At 38.1% G+C, this 21,626-nt stretch overlaps 1 protein-coding gene and 1 non-coding gene across 7 annotated transcripts in view; both read left to right on the forward strand.

Moving 5' to 3' along the window:
* Positions 1 to 21,626, forward strand: part of FKBP5 (FKBP prolyl isomerase 5) — a 121,644-nt gene that overhangs the window by 21,930 nt on the left and 78,088 nt on the right. The gene's annotated exons all lie outside the window — the stretch shown is intronic.
* LOC131834937 (U6 spliceosomal RNA) lies at positions 6,420 to 6,525 on the forward strand. The gene has a single exon (XR_009355029.1). It is a non-coding gene; the product is annotated as a U6 spliceosomal RNA (small nuclear RNA).

Below are 21,626 nucleotides of genomic sequence, written 5' to 3' on the forward strand. Positions count from 1 at the left end.
CCTTATTCTAGAGCTTCTTAAGCAGTACATGTTCATTGTACAAAAATTTAGTTAATGTGTATAAATTAGTGATGAAAATTAATATTTCGTATAACATTTTTTCCCTCCTCATATGTTCTTAATTTCTCTTAAACTTCATTTAGCATCTAGCCTAATTCTTATATATTTGGAAGTGTGCTTGTTGAACTATTCTATTTATAAATTGTGCTTCTGATAACTTAAAATTAATTATGACAGGAATAGGAGTCCATTTTTAAAGATTTTGTTTTTATTTGATATAATTTACCTATTAATTTGTATCTATTTTATGGGGAACTGTAAGCATGAGAGCAGATAGATACCTAGAAGTCAGAGTGGCTTTTACTGGGAAAATGGGAAAAATAGAGACCTAAATTCCTTTGTTAGCTCTTTGAGGGCTTGATCTAGGTTTGTCTTGTTCATCATTATGTCTATATCCTCAGGCACAGTGCTTGGCACATAGGAATTGTTCTGTAAATGATTGTTGAATGAATGGATGAGTTTTTCATTAAGCATTGAGTGGCTTGTATTTCCTGCACTGTGGGTGATCGAGATGGGTTATGTGCATCCAACATTAAGAACTTTTGCTATTTACAGCCTTTTTTTCTTTTGAAAATTTATTATTGAATTAAAAATTTTAAATTTTAAATTTCAATTAAAATTTATAATTGACATGCAATGTTATAATAGTTTCAGGTGTACTATATATATTTTTAAAAATTTTATTTATTAGAGTGTGTGCACAGGAAGGCATGTATTGAGGGAGGGCAGAGAGAATCTCAAGCACAATCTCAAGTTGGTTTGGCACTGAGTCCATGACCTGAGCTGAATTTATGAGTTGACCCCCTAACCAACTGAGCTGCCTAGGTGCTCCTCGGGTGTATATGTTGATTCAGCAATTCATTGCACTGCTCAGTGCCCTCCATAGTAAGTGTAGTCACCCTCTGTGACCATACAAAGTTATTGCAGTGGTTATTGACTATATTCTCTATGCTGTACTCTTCATCTTCATGACTTAATTATTTTATAACTGAAATTTTGTACCTCTTAATCTGTTTCATCTATTTCACCCATCCTCCCACCCATCTCCCCTCTGGTAACCACTAGGTTGTTCTCTGAATTTAAGAATCTGTTTTAGGGGGTACCTGTGTGACTCAGTCAGTTAAGCGTCCAACTCTTGATTTCAACTCAGGTCGTGATCCCAGGGTCCTGAGATCAAGTCCCACATCAGGCTCCATGCTGGGCATGGAGTCTGCTTAAGATTCTCTTCCCCTTCTGCCCCTTCCCGCCACCCCAGCTCACAGACTTGTGTCTTCTCTCTCTCAAATAAATAATTTTTAAAAAAGAGTTTTGTCTTTTATTTCTTCTTTTCTTTACTTTTTTTGGAGGAGGGTCAGAGGAAGAGGGAGAGAAAAAATCATAGGCAGCCTCCATGCCCAGCGTGAAGCCAGATGTGGGGTTCAGTCTCATGACCCTGACCTCATGACCTGAACCAAAATCAAGAGTCAGAGACTTAATAGACTGAGCCACCCAGACACCCCTTTTTCTTTCTCTTTTTAAGTGAAAATTTAATACTGATTTTTTTTTTAATGATACGTATGACCTGAAAAGATACATGCACCCCTGTGTTCATTGAAGCATTATTTACAACAGCCAAAATATGGAAGCCACTTAAGTATCCATCGATAGATGAATGGATGAAGAAGGCATGATGCACATGATTATTACTCAGCCATAAAAAGGAATGAAATCTTGCCATTTGCAACAACATGGATGAACCTAGAGGGTATTATGTGAAGTTAGACAAAGCCACATACCTTTGATTTCACTTAGGTGGAATCTGTAAACAAAACAGAAACAGACTCATAAGTAGAGAGAGCAAACTGGTAGTTACCAGAAGGGAGAGGGTGGGAGGATGGATGAAATAGCTGAAGGGGATTAAGAGGTATGAACTTATAATTATAAAATAAATTAGGGGATGTAAAGTACAGTATAGGGAATATAGTCAATCACATTGTAGTAACTTTGTATGGTGACAGGTGGTAACTGCTTATTATGGTAAGATTTCATAATGTATATAAATATCAAATCACTGATGGTATACTGAAACTAATATTGTATGTCCAACCATACTTCAGTTAAAAAAGGATGTATAGGCATGTACCTATACACACATATACAGCCCCAAAAGAGAAAATCCTTTGTTTCTTCCCCGAAATCTCATTTCAGGATTGACTATTAGTGGTTTGTTACTATTTCTTTTTAGATATTTTCTTGCATTCACAAATAAATGAATTTCCTTTACACAAATAGAATAATAATGTACATCTGTTTTGTGACTTGCTTTTTTCCCCTCCCTTTAGGTCATTCTTAAATATCTTTCTGTATTAATTCACATATAGGTGCTTCTTTATTTTTATTTGCTGTATAATATTCCACTATGGGATGGATAATAATAGTCCAGTAAGGGGACACATAAGTGGCTCAGTCTGTTGAGCATCCGACTCTTGATCTTGAGGTCACTGGGCATGGAGCCTACTTCAAAAAATAAAAAGTCTAGTAAGGAAGTTTTAGTTTGTCCTATTTCCTTTTTTACACTATTACAACTATGTTGTGCTTAATATCCTTCTGCATATAATTTTTCTTCTGTGAGAATATCTACAATAATTTCCTGGAAGTATTGCTGGGCTAAATGATACTTTACACTTAAACTTTATAGATATTGGCAAATTCACCTTTAAAATACTTTACTACTTTGTACTTTCACTAGGAATATGAGGTGTTATTTTCTAATAATTACACACTTTCATTTTGCTGATTAAAAGAGTTCAACTTTTTTTTTCTTTTTTAAAGATTTTGTTTATTTGTTTGACAGATCACAAGTAGGCAGAGAGGCAGGCAGAGAGAGTGGAGGAAGCAGGCTCCCTGCTGAGCAGAGGGCCCGATGCGGGACTTGATCCCAGGACCCTGGGATCACGACCTGAGCTGAAGGCAGAGGCTTTAACCCACTGAGCCACCCAGGTGCCCCAAAGAGTTCAACTTTTAAAAATTAATCCTTCCCATAGTAATTTGAGATGTTTAGAAGATGATAGATTAATATAGTCCCATTGCCTGATGTAATTAGCTGAAGTCACATGGACGGTGTTGGTCTGTGTGGTCTAGAGACCAGTAGTGTACATTGCACTGATTCAGATCAGAGAGATCAAGATGTTGGTTTTCTCGAGTTTGTATTTATTTATTTATTTATTTATTTATTTAAAGATTTTATTTATTTATTTGACAGAAAGAGATTACAAGTAGGCAGAGAGGCAGGCAGAGAGAGAAGGGGAAGAAGGCTCCCTGCTGAGCAGAGAGCCCGACTTTGGGCTCAATCCAAGGACCCTGAGATTATGACCTGACCCGAAGGCAGAGGCTTTAACCCACTGAGCCATCCAGGTGCCCCGGTTTTCTCGAGTGTTGTCTTAGAATGTTTTTAGATAAGCATTTATTAGTGATATTCCAAAGAAGTAGAAGATCCTGAGTGCTGGTTTGAGAAGTTTTGGATTTGTTGTGCTGGGGAGCCATTTAAAGTCCTTGATTTGGGAGTGTTCTGTGTGTGTGAGGCTTTACTGGTAGTATGTATAGAGTGAATGGAAGTGAGTGTGCTGGAAGTACGTAGATCAGTGGGACAACTATGGTAATTCAGGAAGGCAATGAAGAAAACCCTGAATATGGTAATAGACACGAATTTGAAAGTGAAGTAGTAGGAAATACAGTGAACAGTTGGCAGGTCCTGCTGATAAAATGGAGAAAAAATATATTAAAGTTCTAAACCTAGGAGAATAGCAAGATAATACAGATTAATGAAATAAATAGAGAATAGGCCAATTTTGGAAAAGTTGATTTTCTTTAAAAAAGTAGGAATATAAAAGGAGGTACCGAAGTATCTAAGGTTAGGCAATTAGAGATCAGAAACTGCAAAAGGGAAGAACGAGCAATTATAACTAGATTTGGTTATAGTAGAGGTAGTGGTAAATTAAGAGTGGTAAGTTCTGGTATGAAGTAGCTGATGGGAAAAGATGTTGATTGAAAACTGCATTTTGGAAAGGCGTGCTCTCAATAATGGAAAATGGGTTGAAAGAATCAGGGAGGGCGCCTGGGTGGCTCAGTGGGTTTAGCCTCTGCCTTCAGATCGGGTCATGATCTCAGGGTCCTGGGATCGAGTACCGCATCGGGCTCTCTGCTCGGCAAGGAGCCTGCTTCCTCCTCTCTCTCTCTCTGCTTTCCTCTCTGCCTACTTGTGATCTCTCTCTGTCAAATCAATGAATAAAATCTTAAAAAAAAAAATTAGGGAAAGAAGACATTAGTAATCTGAGGTGTAGGGAAAGAATCAGGGTATGTATCTGCATATGGTACAGTATTTACTTGGTATTTTCCAGGTAGATACTTTGTTCTTCCTTTGGTAGTGATACCTCAGAAAATTGTAATAGTTATTTTAAAGATGGATTTGATGTTAATATTCTACTTGAAAAAGGGTTTTGGAAAAGTAGTTTTGGTGTCATATGCTATGTTCTTTTTAGTTTTATAAAATGTTTTCATCTTGTTTTAGTATCTCTGGGTCCTAAACAAGAAAAAATATTGCTTATTGCTGGGTAAAGTCCAGATACCTTGTGCAGTTTAAGTGGTCTTTAAAAAAATGTTTCCTGGCTTATGAAACATGGCTAATAACCACTAGTAAGAATTCATCCTTTTAGGACATAGTAAAATCTGTCATAGCACTTGTCAGAATGGAGCCAATTCACGGGAAATGATCTAGGATCAAAGTCAGAACCTCTGACACTATGTGAAATGATTATAGTTGCAAGTTCAGGTGTCATTCTACCTGGTTCCTCTGTTCACTAGCAATATTGTGCCTCTTAATTTCAACATCTGGAAATGGCAATAACACTTCCTATAGCATAGGGTTATTGGGAGAGGCTCCATCATGGAACTTACATTCTAGTAAGGGGAGACAAGAAATAGCCACGTAAATCTATGTGCCAGGTGGTAAATGGAGGGGAAAAATGGTAGGGCGGATTGCGGTTGTTTCTTGTTCTTATATGTTGGGTAATAGGGAAGCCCTCTCTGATAAGAAAGTGTTTGAACAAAGACCTGAAGGAAGTGAGGGAGAAAACTCTGTGTTTCGGGGTGGGGAATGGTGCTAGAGGGGACAGCAGGTGCAAAAGCCGTGGTGAGAGGCATGTTGGTGGGGGTATAACAAGGCTGGTGTGGCAGAAACAGAGTAAGCGAAAAGAGAAGCAATAGGAAAGTAATTTCAGAGCTAGCCACTGACCAGCATGTAGGGTTTTAAGTATAAGAAGGACTTTGGATTTTATTCTGTGTGAGCTGGGAAGCTGTTGGAGGGTTGCCAGAGTAATTTTTTTTTTTTTTTTTTTTTTTTGAGCTACTCTGATTGTCACCTCTCCCCTTAAGAATGCTTCAGTTCTCTGTTTCCTTTGGAATAAAGTTCAAATGCTTATTCTGGCACACCAAGTCCTTCACAGTTAGCTTCTGCCTGTTTAGTTAGCATCATCTGCATCCTTTTCGCATGTACCCTCCACTTTAGCCAAATTGGATTACATGCGGTTCCTTGGATGGGTCATGATGATTCACGTCTTTGTGTCTTTCTGCATAGGGTTATTGCCTATTGCCCTGTGAGAAACCCTCCCTCCCAGCTCACAGAATCATTGGCTGTGTTTTAGAAGGCCCTTTTTGTGCTCCTAGAGACCCTGTGCCTTGTTCTCTGCCCATTCTCTCCCCTAGCAACTTCCTACTCAAGCCAAGGCCCTGGAATGTGCTGTGTGCAGTGTTCTTTTACCAGCCTTGATTTTACTCTTGCCACACCCTTGCCAGTTGAAATTAATGTCTATCTTTCAAGAACCAGCTGGAGCACCGCCCCCCTTTGCCTGCTTTATAAACCGCCATCTTTTCCCTACACTTATAAATACTTTGTAGCTCTGTTGTACTTAATCACAGTTATCTTGAATTGAAATGTTTCTTTGTTTTGCCTCACACAAAATCCTTGACCTTATTCATTTTAGTTTCCATTGTGGCTCCCAGTGTAGGGTCTTGTGCAGAGTTCGCATTTGGTAGGTACTCATGGTATGCAGGATTCATAGGATTATTGGAAAACCGTTGGGTTTGAAGATGCTCAGGACCACAAGGAAAGTTGAGACATCTGTTAAATTAACAAAAATGTACTGTAACATAATGTTGGTGATGGCATGGCCATCTTGGTTCTCTTCTATATTTGCTATTGGTACGAAAAATTAGTATACCCCCTTTGAAATGTAGTTTGGCAAAATGTATTCAGACACATAAATGTTTCGTGGGTTTTGACCCAGTGACACCACTTCCAGAAATCATCTTAAGAAAATAATACAGTGGTCGCTTCTCAGCACATGCACCAGAATTGGAATAATACAGAAAAGGTTAGCATGTCCCCTCTGTAAGGAAGACACACAAATTTGTGAAGTGTCCTATATTTCTTGTAAGTAATACCTCAATTAAAAAAAGAAAAACCAAAAAAAGAAAATAAACCAGAATGACGATTTCAACTACTAATATTGAAAGTTTATTATGTGACAGACATAATGCAAAGCCCTTACTTAATTTACTCCTCAAAATTCCAAGAGGGGTGACTACTGTTATTTCACATGATAGAGGAGGAAATTACACAAAGTAGTTGAGCGACTTGCCCAAGCACCACTCCTGTAACTGCTATGTTGTCAAGCCAAGATTCTCACTGAAGCAGTGTGTTTAAAGAATCCATATGCCTGGGTGGCTCAATTGGTTAAGTGTCCGACTCGATTTCGTCTCAGGTCATGATCTCAGCATTGTGGCATCCAGCCCTGTGTCAGACTCCACGCTCAGCAGGGAGTCTGCTTGAAATTCTCTCCCTCTCCCACTGCCCCTCCTTCTTGTGTGTGCATGTGCACTCTCTTTCACTCTCTAAAATAAATCTTTAAAGAAGTCATACCTTTTTTTTTTTCAAGATTGTGTCTTTAAATAATCTCTACACCCAACATGGGGCTTGAACCCACAACCCTGAGATAGAGTTGCACATTCCACCAGCTGAGCCCGGCAGGTACCCCAAGAATCCATGCTCTTAATTATATGATAAAAGCCTAGGCACAAAAATGTTCACAGCAGTGTTACATAGTATAGGTATACTGGAAGCAATCTACGTCAGGAATTAATCTCCATCTATTCAATGGGGTATTTTTTCTAAAAGCTTTATTGTCATAAAATTCACATAGCATGGTGTTCCCCTCTTTAAAGTGTATAAGTCAGTGGTTTCCAGTATATTTACAGAATTATGCAGTTATTACCATTATCCCACTTAAGAGCATTTTATTGCCCCCAAAAGAAATCATACACCCATTAGCAGTCAGTCACTCCTACTTCTACCATTACCCTAGGTAACCACCGATCTACTTTCTGTCTGTGGATTTACGGACATTTCATATAAATGGAATGCTACAATATATGGTATTTTGTGTCTCTCTCATTTAGCATATTTTCAGGGTTCATTCATGTAGCATGTTATCAGTACTTCGTTGCTTTTCAATAATGTGTTGTATAGATACACTACATTTTATTTAACCATTCAATAGTTAATGGACATTTGGATTGTTCTACTCTTTCGCTATTCTGAATAATGCTGTTATGAACATTGATGCACAAGTTTTTGTGTGGACATATGTTTTCATTTTTCTTGGAATTGATCAAATGATAACTTTAACTTTTAGAGGAACTGCCACACTATTTTCCAAAGAACCTGCACCATTTTATACTCCTGCTAGCAGTGTGTGAGGGTTCTAATTTTTCCACATCTTTGTCAATACTTGGTATGATGTGTCCTTTTCTTGGCGTGTATGGAGTGGCTTCGATTTGCATTTCCATATGGACTACTAATGTTCAGCATATTTTCATGTAATTATTTGCTATTTTTATATCTTCTTTCAGTAATGCCTGTTTGCATACTTTGCCCATTCTTAAAAGGTTTATTTATTTATAAGGTTTATTTTAGAGCAAGTAGGATGGGGGTCAAGGGGCAGAGGGAGAGAGAGAGAAAGAGAATTTCAAGTGGACTCCCTACTGAGTGTGGAGCCCACAGCCCTGAGATCATGATCTGAGCTGACATCAAGACACTTAACTGAATGAGTGACCCTTAAGGGTGTTCAGTGTAGGGCTTGAACTCCTACCCCTGAGGTCAAGAGTCGCATGTTCCACTGACTGAGCCAGCCAGACACCTGCCCATTTTTTAATTGGGTTATTTGTTTCTTTGTTACTGAGTTGTAGATTTTTTTTTATTGAAGTCTTGTTGAGATAATATATTAGTTTAAGGTATACAATATAGTGTTAATAATAATGTAGTTAACTACATTATGAAATGCTCACCATGATAAGTGTAGTTATCTATTACAAATATAAAGTTACAGTATTATTGACAGTATTCCTTATGCTCTACGTTTCATCTGGGATGAATTTGTAATTGGAAGTTTGCTCATCTTAATTCCCTTCACCTATTTCACCTCTCTCTAGCCCCCTCCTCTCTTGTAGCCATCAGGTTTCTTTTTTCTGTATTTATGAGTCTGTTTCCACTTGCTTTCTTTTTTAGATTCTATATATATGAAAACATGTGGTATTTGTCTTTCTCTGTCTGACTTATTTAGCATAATACCCTCTAGGTTCATACATGTTGTTGCAAATGTATGATTTCAGTCTTTTTTTAGGGCTGAGTAATATTCCATTGTAGATACATACCACATTGTCTTTAGTCGTTCATCCATTGGTAGACACTCAGTTTGCTTCCATATCTTGCTTATCGTAACTAATGCTGCAATAAACATAAGGGTGCCTGTATGTTTTTCAATTAGTATTTTTGTTTTCTTTGAAAAAATACCCAGAAATGGAATTACTAGGTCTTATGGTATTTCTGACTTTCAATTTTTTGAGGAACCTCCATACTGTTTTTTGTAGTGGCTGCACCAATTTACATTTCCAACAACTAATGCAAAGAGGTTCCCTTTTCTCCACATCATCACCAACACTTGTTATTTTTTGTCTTTTTGATAATAGCCTTTCTAACTATAGGTGTTAGGTGATATTTCACTGTGGTTTTGATTTTACCTTCCCTGATAAGTGATGTTGAGCATCTTTTCATGTATCCTGGCCACCTATATATATGTCATCTTTGGAAAAATATCTGTCTATTCAGGTCCTCTGCCCGATTTTTTTTTTTTTAACAAGAGAGAAACATTTAATTTTTCTTGTGTGGAAGCTCATAAAAATAGGAAACTCAAAGAAGTAACCAAAGCAGGGAGTTTTTATACCTTTTAGACAAAGAAACAATAAATTTTTGAAGAATTGACAAGACAAAGAAGTTTGGGCTTGGTATAGCATTTCCAATCTTCTCTGCCTAGATTTTAATCAGTTTGGTTTTTCAGTGTTAAGTTGTAGGAGTTCTATATTTGCATGTTAAACCCTTATTGAATATATTAGCTGCAGATGTCTTCTCCCATTCAGCAGGTTGCCTTTTTTGGTTTGTTGGTGGTTTCTGTCACCATGTAAAAGCTTTTTAGTTTGATGTCCCAGTTGGTTTTTGTTGTTGTTTAAGATTTTATTTATTTGACAGAGATCACAGGTAGGCAGAGAGACAGGTGGAGGGGGGTGAGGGAGGAGGCTCCCTGCTGAGCAGAGAGCCCGATGTGGGACTTGATCCCAGGACCCTGGGATTATGACCTGAGCTGAAGACAGAGGCTCTAACCCACTGAGCCACCCTGGCACCCCCCCAAGTTGTTTGTTTTTGCCTTTGTTTTCCTTTCCTGGGGGACATATACAAAAAATATTGCTAAAGCTGATGTCCAAGAGTTTACTGCCTGTGCTTTAGAAGTTTTATGGTTTGAGGCACCTGGGCGGCTCAGTGGGTTAAAGCCTCTGCTTTCGGTCAGGTCATGATCCTAGGGTCCTGGGATGGAGCCCCACATCGGGCTCTCTGCTCAGTGGGGAGCCTGCTTCCTCCTCTTCTCTCTGCCTGCCTCTCTGCCTACTTGTGATCTCTGTCGGATGAATAAATAAAATCTTTAAAAAAAAAAGTTTTATGGTTTGAGGTCTTATATTTAGGTCTTTGATACATTCTGAGTTTGTTTTTGTTTTTGATATAAAAAAGTAGTCCAGTTTCATTCTTTTGCATGTAACTGTCCAGTTTTCTCAACTGCATTTATTGAAGAACTGTCTTTTCCCCATTGTATATTTTTGTCTCTTTTGTCATAAATTAATTTCACCATATAACCTGGGGTTTATTTCTGGGCTTTCTATCCTGTTCCATTAATCTATGTGTCTCTTTTTGTGCCAGTACCATATGGTTTAGATTACTGTAGCTTTGTAGTATAGTTGAAATCTGGTATTGTGATACCTCCAGATTTGTGCCTTTCTCAAGATTGCTTTGGCTATTTGGGTTCTCTTGTGGTTCCACACAAACTTTAGGATTGTTCAAGTTTTGTGGGAAATGCTATTGGTATTTTGATAGGGATTGTATTGAATCTGTGGATTGTTTTGGGTAGTATGGACATTTTATTTTACTTTTTTAAAGACTTTATTTATGTGTTTGAGAGAGAGAGAGAGATACTGACAGCAAGTGGGGGAGGGTGAGGGCCAAGAGGACTCTGCACTAAGTGTGGAACCTGATACAGGGCTTGATCTCAGGACCTTGATATCATGGCCTGAGCCAAAACCAAGAGTCAGACACTTAATCAACTGAACCACCCAGGTACCCCTGGATATTTTAACAATATCAATTTTCCCAATCTCTGAGCATGGTATATCTTTTTATTTATTTGTGTCATCTTTAATTTCCTTCATCATTGTCTTAATAGTTTTCAGAGTACAGATCTCTCACCGCCTTGGTTAAATTTATTCCTAGGTATATTATTTTTGATGCATTTCTTTTCTTCCTTCCTTCCTTTCTTTCTTTCTTTCTTTTTTTTTTTTTAAGATTTTATTTATTGATTTGACAGAGACACAGGGAGAGCGGGAACAGAAGCAGGGGTATTGGGAGAGGGAGGAGCAGGCTTGCCCCAGAGCAGGGAGCTCAGTGCGGAGCTAGATCCTGGGACCCTGGGATCATGACTTGAGCTGAAGGCAGATGCCCAACGACTGAGCCACCCAGGTGCCCCTGATGCATTTATTTTCTTAATTTCTTTTTTCTGATAGTTATTAGTCTATAGAAACACAACAGATTTCCTTATGTTGACTTCTGTATCTTGCAATTTTACTGAATTCGTTTATTCTAATTTTTTTTTTTTTTTTTGGTGGAGTCTTTAAGGTTTTCTATATATAGTATCATGTCATCTGCAAATAGTGACAGTTTAACTTCTTTCTTACCAATTTGGATGCTCTTTATTTCTTTTTCTTGTCTAATTGCTGTGACTAGGACTTCCAGTACTATGGTGAATAAAAGAGAGAATGGGGATCCCTGTCTTGTTCCTGACCTTAGAGGAAATTGAGTATGATGTTAGCTGTGGGTTTATACATGGCCTTTATTATTTTGAGGTATATTTCTTCTGTACTCAGATTGTTAAGCGTTTCTATCATGAATGGATGTTGAATTTTGTCAAATACTCCTGCATCTATTGAGATGATTGTAATTTTATTCTTCACTTTGTTAACATGTTGTACCATGATTGTTGATTTGCAGATATTGAACTATCCTGCATTGCTAGATTAAATCCCACTGGATAGTGTTGAATGATCCTTTTAATGTGTTTTCAAGTTTAGTTTGCTAATATTTCATTGAGGATTTTTAAATTTATGTTCATCAAGGATATTAGTCTAAGTTTTTTCAGGGTGGGGTAGTGTCTTTGTCTGGTTTGGCAGTAGGGTAATGCTGGCCTTGTAGAATGAATCTAAAAACATTCCTTCCTCTTCTGTTTTTTTTGAAATAGTTTGAGAAGGACAGATACTGTAACTTATATGTGTTTGATAGAGTTCACTTGTGAAGCTATCTGGTCCTGGACTTTTGTTTATGGGGAGTTTTTTTTACTATCAGTTGAATTTTGTTCGTAATAATTGGGTCTGTTGAGATTTTCTATTCCTTCTTGACTCAGTCTTTGAAGACTGTATGTTTCTAGGAATTTATCCATCTCTTCTAGGTTGTTCAGTTTGTTGGCCTATAATTTTTCATTGTGGTATCTTATTATCCTTTGTATTTTGTGGTCTCATTTTGGTTTCTTTCATTTCTGATTTTATATATTTGGGTTCTCTCATTTTTTCTTTAAGAAGTTGATTAAATGGCGCCTGGGTGGCTCAGTGGGTTAAAGCCTCTGTCTTCAGCTCAGGACATGATCTCAGGATCCTGGAATCAAGCCCCGCATCAGGCTCTCTGCTCAGTGGGGAGCCTGCTTCCTCCTCTTCTCTCTGCCTGCCTCTCTGCCTACTTGTGATCTCTGTCGGATGAATAAATAAAATCTTTAAAAAAAAAAGTTTTATGGTTTGAGGTCTTATATTTAGGTCTTTGATACATTCTGAGTTTGTTTTTGTTTTTGATATAAAAAAGTAGTCCAGTTTCATTCTTTTGCATGTAACTGTCCAGTTTTCTCAACTGCATTTATTGAAGAACTGTCTTTTCCCCATTGTATATTTTTGTCTCTTTTGTCATAAATTAATTTCACCATATAACCTGGGGTTTATTTCTGGGCTTTCTATCCTGTTCCATTAATCTATGTGTCTCTTTTTGTGCCAGTACCATATGGTTTAGATTACTGTAGCTTTGTAGTATAGTTGAAATCTGGTATTGTGATACCTCCAGATTTGTGCCTTTCTCAAGATTGCTTTGGCTATTTGGGTTCTCTTGTGGTTCCACACAAACTTTAGGATTGTTCAAGTTTTGTGGGAAATGCTATTGGTATTTTGATAGGGATTGTATTGAATCTGTGGATTGTTTTGGGTAGTATGGACATTTTATTTTACTTTTTTAAAGACTTTATTTATGTGTTTGAGAGAGAGAGAGAGATACTGACAGCAAGTGGGGGAGGGTGAGGGCCAAGAGGACTCTGCACTAAGTGTGGAACCTGATACAGGGCTTGATCTCAGGACCTTGATATCATGGCCTGAGCCAAAACCAAGAGTCAGACACTTAATCAACTGAACCACCCAGGTACCCCTGGATATTTTAACAATATCAATTTTCCCAATCTCTGAGCATGGTATATCTTTTTATTTATTTGTGTCATCTTTAATTTCCTTCATCATTGTCTTAATAGTTTTCAGAGTACAGATCTCTCACCGCCTTGGTTAAATTTATTCCTAGGTATATTATTTTTGATGCATTTCTTTTCTTCCTTCCTTCCTTTCTTTCTTTCTTTCTTTTTTTTTTTTTAAGATTTTATTTATTGATTTGACAGAGACACAGGGAGAGCGGGAACAGAAGCAGGGGTATTGGGAGAGGGAGGAGCAGGCTTGCCCCAGAGCAGGGAGCTCAGTGCGGAGCTAGATCCTGGGACCCTGGGATCATGACTTGAGCTGAAGGCAGATGCCCAACGACTGAGCCACCCAGGTGCCCCTGATGCATTTATTTTCTTAATTTCTTTTTTCTGATAGTTATTAGTCTATAGAAACACAACAGATTTCCTTATGTTGACTTCTGTATCTTGCAATTTTACTGAATTCGTTTATTCTAATTTTTTTTTTTTTTTTTGGTGGAGTCTTTAAGGTTTTCTATATATAGTATCATGTCATCTGCAAATAGTGACAGTTTAACTTCTTTCTTACCAATTTGGATGCTCTTTATTTCTTTTTCTTGTCTAATTGCTGTGACTAGGACTTCCAGTACTATGGTGAATAAAAGAGAGAATGGGGATCCCTGTCTTGTTCCTGACCTTAGAGGAAATTGAGTATGATGTTAGCTGTGGGTTTATACATGGCCTTTATTATTTTGAGGTATATTTCTTCTGTACTCAGATTGTTAAGCGTTTCTATCATGAATGGATGTTGAATTTTGTCAAATACTCCTGCATCTATTGAGATGATTGTAATTTTATTCTTCACTTTGTTAACATGTTGTACCATGATTGTTGATTTGCAGATATTGAACTATCCTGCATTGCTAGATTAAATCCCACTGGATAGTGTTGAATGATCCTTTTAATGTGTTTTCAAGTTTAGTTTGCTAATATTTCATTGAGGATTTTTAAATTTATGTTCATCAAGGATATTAGTCTAAGTTTTTTCAGGGTGGGGTAGTGTCTTTGTCTGGTTTGGCAGTAGGGTAATGCTGGCCTTGTAGAATGAATCTAAAAACATTCCTTCCTCTTCTGTTTTTTTTGAAATAGTTTGAGAAGGACAGATACTGTAACTTATATGTGTTTGATAGAGTTCACTTGTGAAGCTATCTGGTCCTGGACTTTTGTTTATGGGGAGTTTTTTTTACTATCAGTTGAATTTTGTTCGTAATAATTGGGTCTGTTGAGATTTTCTATTCCTTCTTGACTCAGTCTTTGAAGACTGTATGTTTCTAGGAATTTATCCATCTCTTCTAGGTTGTTCAGTTTGTTGGCCTATAATTTTTCATTGTGGTATCTTATTATCCTTTGTATTTTGTGGTCTCATTTTGGTTTCTTTCATTTCTGATTTTATATATTTGGGTTCTCTCATTTTTTCTTTAAGAAGTTGATTAAATGGCGCCTGGGTGGCTCAGTGGGTTAAAGCCTCTGTCTTCAGCTCAGGACATGATCTCAGGATCCTGGAATCAAGCCCCGCATCAGGCTCTCTGCTCAGCGGGGAGCCTGCTTCCCCCCCCACCACCACCTGCCTCTCTGCCTACTTGTGATCTCTGTCAAATAAATAAATAAATAATCTTAAAAAAAAAAAGAAATTGATTAAATGTTTGTCAATTTTGTTTATCTTTTCAATGAACCAGCTTAATCTCATTGGTCTGTTCTGGGGTTTTTTTGGTAGTTTATATTTAATTTATTTCTCCTCTGATATTTATTGTTTTCTTCCATCTATTAACTTTGGTCTTTAGTCTTTTTTTTGTTCATTTTGGTGTAAGGTTAGATTATATATTTGAGATTTTTCTTATTTCTTGAGGTAGGCCTGTATCACTAATAAACTTCCTTCTAAAAATTGTTTTTGCTGCATCCCAAATATTTGGAACCATTGTGTTTCCATTTTCCTTCATCTCCAGGTATTTTTTTATTTTTCCTCTTTGATTTCATTTGATCCAGTGGTTGGTTATAGCATGTTTTTTAGTATCCACATATTTGCGGGTTTTTCCCCCAGTTTTCTTCTTGTAATTGATTTCTATTTTCATACTGTTGTTGTTGGAAAAGATGTTTATATGATTTTAATCTTCTTAAATTTATTGAGACTTGTTTTATGCCCTAACATGTAATCTACCCTGGAAATGTTCCGTGTGTACCTGAAAAGAATGTATATTCTGCTGTTTTTGGATGGAATGTTCTGTATCTATCTGTTAAGTCTGTCTCGTCTAATGCGTTGTTCAAAGCCACTGTTTACTTACTGATTTTTTTGTCTGAGTGATCTATCTATTGATATAAATGGAGTGGTAAAGTCTCCTGCTGTTATTGTGTTCCTGTCAATTTCTCCCTTTGTATCTGTTAATATTTGTTTCATATATTTAGGTGCTCCTATATGTGTGGTGCATAGATATTTACAATTGTTATATCCTCTTATTGGATTGACCCCTTTATCATTATGTAATGCCCTTTTTTGTCTCTTGTTACAGTCTTTCTTTCAAAGTCTATTTTGACCTATACAAATATTGTTATCTGAGCTTTTTTCCCCCCACTTTGTTTTACATGGAATATCTTTATATTGCTTTCAGTCTATATATTTTTTTAGGTCTGAAGTGAGTCTCTTTTAGGCAGCATATAAATGGATCTTGTTTATCCATTCTGTCCCCCTGGTTCTTTTGATTGGAGCATTTAGTCCATTTCCATTTAAAGTTACTGATGGGTATATATTTATTGCCATTTCTGTCCATTGTTTTTTGGTTGTTTTTCTAATTCTCTGCTCTCTTCCTTTGTGATTTGATGCCTTTTCTTAGTGTTATGTTTGGATTTCTTTCTCTTTACTTTTTGTGTATATATATTCCAGATTTTTGGTCTGTGGTTACCATGAGGCTCATATATAACAATCTAGGTACATGACAGTGTATATTAAGTTCATGGTCACTTAAGTTTGAACACATTCTAAAAGCACTACATTTTTACTTCCTCCTCCAAGTTTTTATATGTAATGCTTTATTTTATATCTTTTTATAATTTTACTAATTTTATCTTTTAAACTTTATGCTATTTTTATAAGTAATCTGCCTTTTTAAAAAAATTTTTTATTTATTTGACAGAGATCACAAGTAGGCAGAGAGGCAAGCAGAGAGAAAGGCAGAAGCAGGCTCCCCACCAAGCAGAGAGCCCAACACGGGACTCAATCCCAGGACCCTGAGATCACGACCTGAGCTGAAGGCAGAGGCTTTAACCCACTGAGCCACCCTGGCACCCCAAGTAATCTGCCTTTTTTAATGGATGTTCAAAAAATTTATTTTATTTAGATTCAATTAATTAACATACAGTGTATTATTACTTTCAGAGGTAGAGTTCAGTGATTCATCAGTTGCATATTAACACCCAGTGCTCATTACATCACATGCCCTCCTTAATGCTCATCGCCCAGTCATCCCATTCCCCCATCCAGATCTGCTACTATCTTTTAATATATGTTTGCTTTTACTGGTGAAACTTTTTCCTTTCATAATTTTATTTATGGCCTTTTCTTTTCCACTTAAAGAACTCTCTTTAATATTTCTTGTAAGGTTGAATTCCTGGTGATGAACATCTTTAACTTTTGTTGTCTAGGAAGCTATTACTCCTTCAATTCTGAATAATAACCTTGCCAGGTAGAGTACTTTTGGTTTTAGGTTTTTTCCTTTCAGAGTTTGAATGTATCAGGCTCCACCTCCTTCTGGCCTGCAAATTTTGTGCTGGGAAATCAGCTGACAGCCTTATGGAATTTCCATTGTATGTAACTGTTTGCTTTTCTCTTCCTGCTTTTAAAATTTTCTTTAACTTTTGCCATTTTAATTATTATGTGTCTTGGCATGGATCTCTTTGGGTTCATCTTGTTTGGGGCACTCTTTCCTTCCTGGACTTGGATGTCTGTTTCTTTTTCTAGGTTAAGACTGTTCTTAGGTATTATATGTTCGAGTAAGTTTTCTGCTCCTTTCTCATTGTCTTATCCTTCTTGGACCCCTATAATATGAATGTGGATATGCTTGATGTTTTCACAGAATCCCCTTAATTAATCCTCATTTTATAAATTGTTTTTCCTTTTCACTATTAAGCTTTATTGTTTTCCACTTTTCTGTCTTCCAGATCTCTGGTCCATTCTTCTGCATTTTTTAATCTGTTGATTCCCTCTAGTGTATTTTTTCATTTCAGTTATTATATTCTTCAGCTCTGAGTGGTTCTTTTTTGTATTTTCTTTTGTTTTTCAAGTTCTCATTTCATTCAGTCTTCTCTCAAGCGTGGTGAGTTAATTTATGACCATTACTTCAAGCTGATTGCTTATCTCTGTTTCATATAATTTTGGTTTTGTTTGTTCTCTCATTTTGAACATATTACTCTGTCCCTTCATTGTGTCTAAATCTGTGTTTCTATGTATTATTTAGGTCAGCTACATCTCCTGGTCTGAAAGTAGTGGTTTTATGTAGAAGATAATCTTTGGTATCCAGTAGTGTGGTCCCCCCTGATCACCATAACCACGTGTTCCAAGGGTGTCCCCTGTGTTGGCTGCATATGCTCTCCTGTAGGCTGTGCTTGTGTTGGAGGATTTTCTTTTCTCCTTCAGTGCCCACGGTTCTTGGTCACTCCACTTCAAAGAATGAAGAGGTAGACCAGAGTGGTAGAAAGCAAAGCAAGGTTTGTTGAGCAATTTATTGAGTGATAGCAAAGTGATAGTACAAAGCTCCCAAGGAGGGAGGGGACCTGAAAGGATTGTACTGGAGTTCCTAGGTGTAGGGGTTTTTATGGGTTTGTTGGTGAGCTGTTTCAATCTGATTAACCCTCCCTGCTCCTGTTATCCAATCAGATTTTTTTCACCTCTCATATGGGAAAGGGTGGAGGGTTCCTTCCAGGGTGGTGTAAAATCCTTTTAAAGGTGGTTTCATCTTAGGGCAGGGGGGACCCCTTGTCCCTGCCTGCCTGCCTTCCAGTTATCCTCCATCACTGTTGGACATGGCTGACCCTCAGCCTGGCTGTCAGCAATGACGGGCTGCACCCTCTAGCAGGGGGCACTAGTGTGCAGGTTTTGCCCCTTGCATGGTTGCTGAGTGGTTCTGCTGTAGCTTTTGGGGACATGCTAGTGAGTGGGGACAGCCCTCAGCCCTGTTAGCTGCAATGACTGGCTTCTACCTCTGGGTACACTGGTGGGCAGGGCTCCCCCACTTTATTCCCATGGTTACCTGAGAGACCCCACTGTGGCTAGTAAGAACATGCTGGTGTGTGGGGCTAGCTCCCTCATTCTTCAGGGCAGGAGTCTGGAGGTGTGCTTGGAGGGGTACCTCCTAGCTAGAGCTGCTTCTCAGGTATGACTGAGCAGTAGTTGTCCCAGGGGAATATTGAAACTGCCCTCCAGGTATGGTGGGGTGGGAGCCATCAGGGAGGGGCACCTGCCAGGTTGGGCAGGTCCACAGGGGAATGCTGGGGCTGGGCTAGCATGTTTACTAGGTAGGTAGAGAGTGCCAGAACAGGCTCCCACAAGTATCTGGCCAGCTAGGTTGAAGAAGGGCAAGAAAAACGGTGCCCTCCAGTACTTCCTTTTTCCAAGAAAGTTCCTGCAGATTCCTATCTCCTCCAACACACGTTTCCAAAATTAGTCAGTAAATCTCCTTCACGTAAAACCCAGGTACTAGGTGCTTTCCAGACCCTGCTTCTGTGCTGGGTTTGAACTGGGTGATACTAGTGCCCTGGCCCTTTAACAGAGGAGTCTCCGTTTCCTATAGCCTTGTGGCTCTCCCAGAAATAAGCCCCCTGATTTTCAGAATCCAATATTACGGGGTCTTATCTTTCTGGTGCAGGTCCCAAGGCCAGGGGTGTCCACTGTGGGCTTGATCTCCTGGCTTCTCCATGCCTGTGATAACTCTCCCTCCTGCTGGGGGTTGCAGCCTTGGGAGTTTGGTTCACCAACTGTGTATCTGCCCTTCCTCCTCCTCTTCTTCTCCTTTTCTTTTTGAAGATTATTTATTTGAGAGAGAGAGAGTGCACGCATGTACATATATATGCACAAGTTGGGGGAGTGGCAGAGGGAGAGGGACAAACAAGACTCCCCGCTGAACAGGGAGCTGATGCAGGGCTTGATCACAGGATTCTGGGATCATGACCTGAACCAAAGGCAGATGCTTAACTGACTGAGCCTCCCAGGTGCCTCTCACTCCTCCCCATCTTGATGTGGTCTTCTCCTTATGTCTTTAGCTATAAAAGATTTGTTCTGCCAGTCTTCAGATCCTTTTCAGAGTGAGTTTTATCACAAGTAGTTGTTCCCTCTGTATGTCCTTGATAAGAGGTGAGCTCAGGATCCTCCTATTCTTAATTTTCCCTCTTCTAGACGCCAAGATGTTAACATATTCTAGATAACAATGCCATTACCAGGTACGGGATTTGCAAAATTTTCATCCCATCCTTTGCAATAATTTTTCACTTTGTTCATGGTGTTCTTGGAAACACAGACATTTTTAATTTTCATAAGGTCTCATTTACCGATTTTTGTTGTTTCTTGTACCTTATTTCACATAAGAAACGATTACCTAGGGAAAAATGAAATAAGGCGAAACCAGAGAGGGAGACAAACTGTAAGAGACAGAGACTCTTAATCTTTATAAAAAATTAAAAATTAAAAAAAAAAAAAAAAGAGAGACTCTTAATCTCAAGAAACAAACTGAGGGTTGCTGGAGGGGAGGGGGATGAAAGGGATGGGATGGCTGAGTGATGGACACCGGGGAGGGTATATGCTATGGTGAGTGCTGTGAATTGTGTAAGACTGATAAATCACAGACCTGTACTCCTGAAACAAATAATACATTATATTGTTAATTTAAAAATATATCATTTGAGTTTAAAAAAAAAAAAGAAACTTTACCTAATCAAAGTTCAATGAAGATTCACAGTCCTGATGCTTTCTTCTAGGAGGTCATCTTATCTCTTACATTGTAGTCATTGATCCATCTTGAGTTCCTTTTCGTATATGGTGTGAGGTAGGGTATCAAACTGTAATTTTTACTTGTGGAAATCCATTTGTCCCAGCACCATTTGTTGAAAAGACTATTATTTCTCCCATTGAATTGTCATAGCAACCATTCTGAATATCAGTTAAACATAAATATAAAAGTTTATTTCTCAGCTTTCCGTTTTCTCCCATTGATCTGTGCCTCTCCTTATCCTAGTACCACAGGGTCTGGATTATTGTAGCTTGATTATTGTAGCTTTGTAGTAAGTAAACCATGAAGTGTGAGTCCTCTCAACTTTGTAGTTTTTGAGGTTGTTTGGCTATTTTACTCAGTTTTGCTGTGAACCTACAATAATTTTAAAAAACAATGTCCATTAAAAAAAAAAGTACCCTTATGTTGTAATAATTGGGATTGTGGTAAATTCTTTCTTCCTTTCTTCATTCCCCAAACTTTGTGTAATATATAACTATGTTAAATTTTATAATTTTAACAAAGTCTTGTCTAAGAGAATAATTTTAACTCAAGAGGCAACTTTTAGTTCTGTAGATTAAAAAGTCAAGCTACCTAACTTTCCAGGAAGAGTGTGTGAAGGTGAGGATTTAAAGTTATGGGTAGAAATGAGCTAGTCTCAGATTTAGTGTTCAGTTTTTTATTCTCCTTTATCTCTCCAGCTTCCTTCAGTTTATTCTCTGCCTTTTTACCCTCCCTTACACCCCAGCTTAAGACTTTACTCAGAACAATTAGATGAAATTCTGGGACTCTGGCTAGTTTTTATAATTGCCGTTGATAACTGGAATGAATGGCAGGTGAGTAGCATGAGGGCAAGGAGCCATTTAATGCAATCTGAGCCACAGAAGCTACTTTGATGGAAAATAAAGGGGAGGGGAGAGGAAGCCATCCAAGCAGCACTCTTTAAGAGCCTTCTCTGCACTTCTTGTGTTCTGTCAGTTTCTTTGTGTCTGTATTTGTTGTTTTCTTATGATACTGTATGCTTTTTAAGAGCAGATACCTGCAAGTGGTGCCAAAGCTAGTTAGAAGTTTAAATAGATACACAGAGAATCAAGCTATGTGGCTTGGTGACTGACTGCTGTTCATATGTTGTTTTTAAGTGCTGCTACAGTGTGTGTGTGTGTGTGTGTGTGTGTGTATTCTAAATAGTTTGGGGATTTTCTTTTCAGTTTAAGCAATATTAAAATCTCAGTATATGGGCGACTGGGTGGCTCAGTGGGTTAAGTCCCTGCCTTTGGCTCAGATCATGATCCCAGGGTCCTAGGATCAAGTCCCTCATCGGGTTCTCTGCATCCCTCTCTTTCTCTGTCTGCCTCTCTGCCTACTTGTGATCTCTCTA

This window comes from Mustela lutreola, chromosome 6 (genome assembly GCF_030435805.1).
Source record: "Mustela lutreola isolate mMusLut2 chromosome 6, mMusLut2.pri, whole genome shotgun sequence".
NCBI lineage: Eukaryota > Metazoa > Chordata > Mammalia > Carnivora > Mustelidae > Mustela > Mustela lutreola.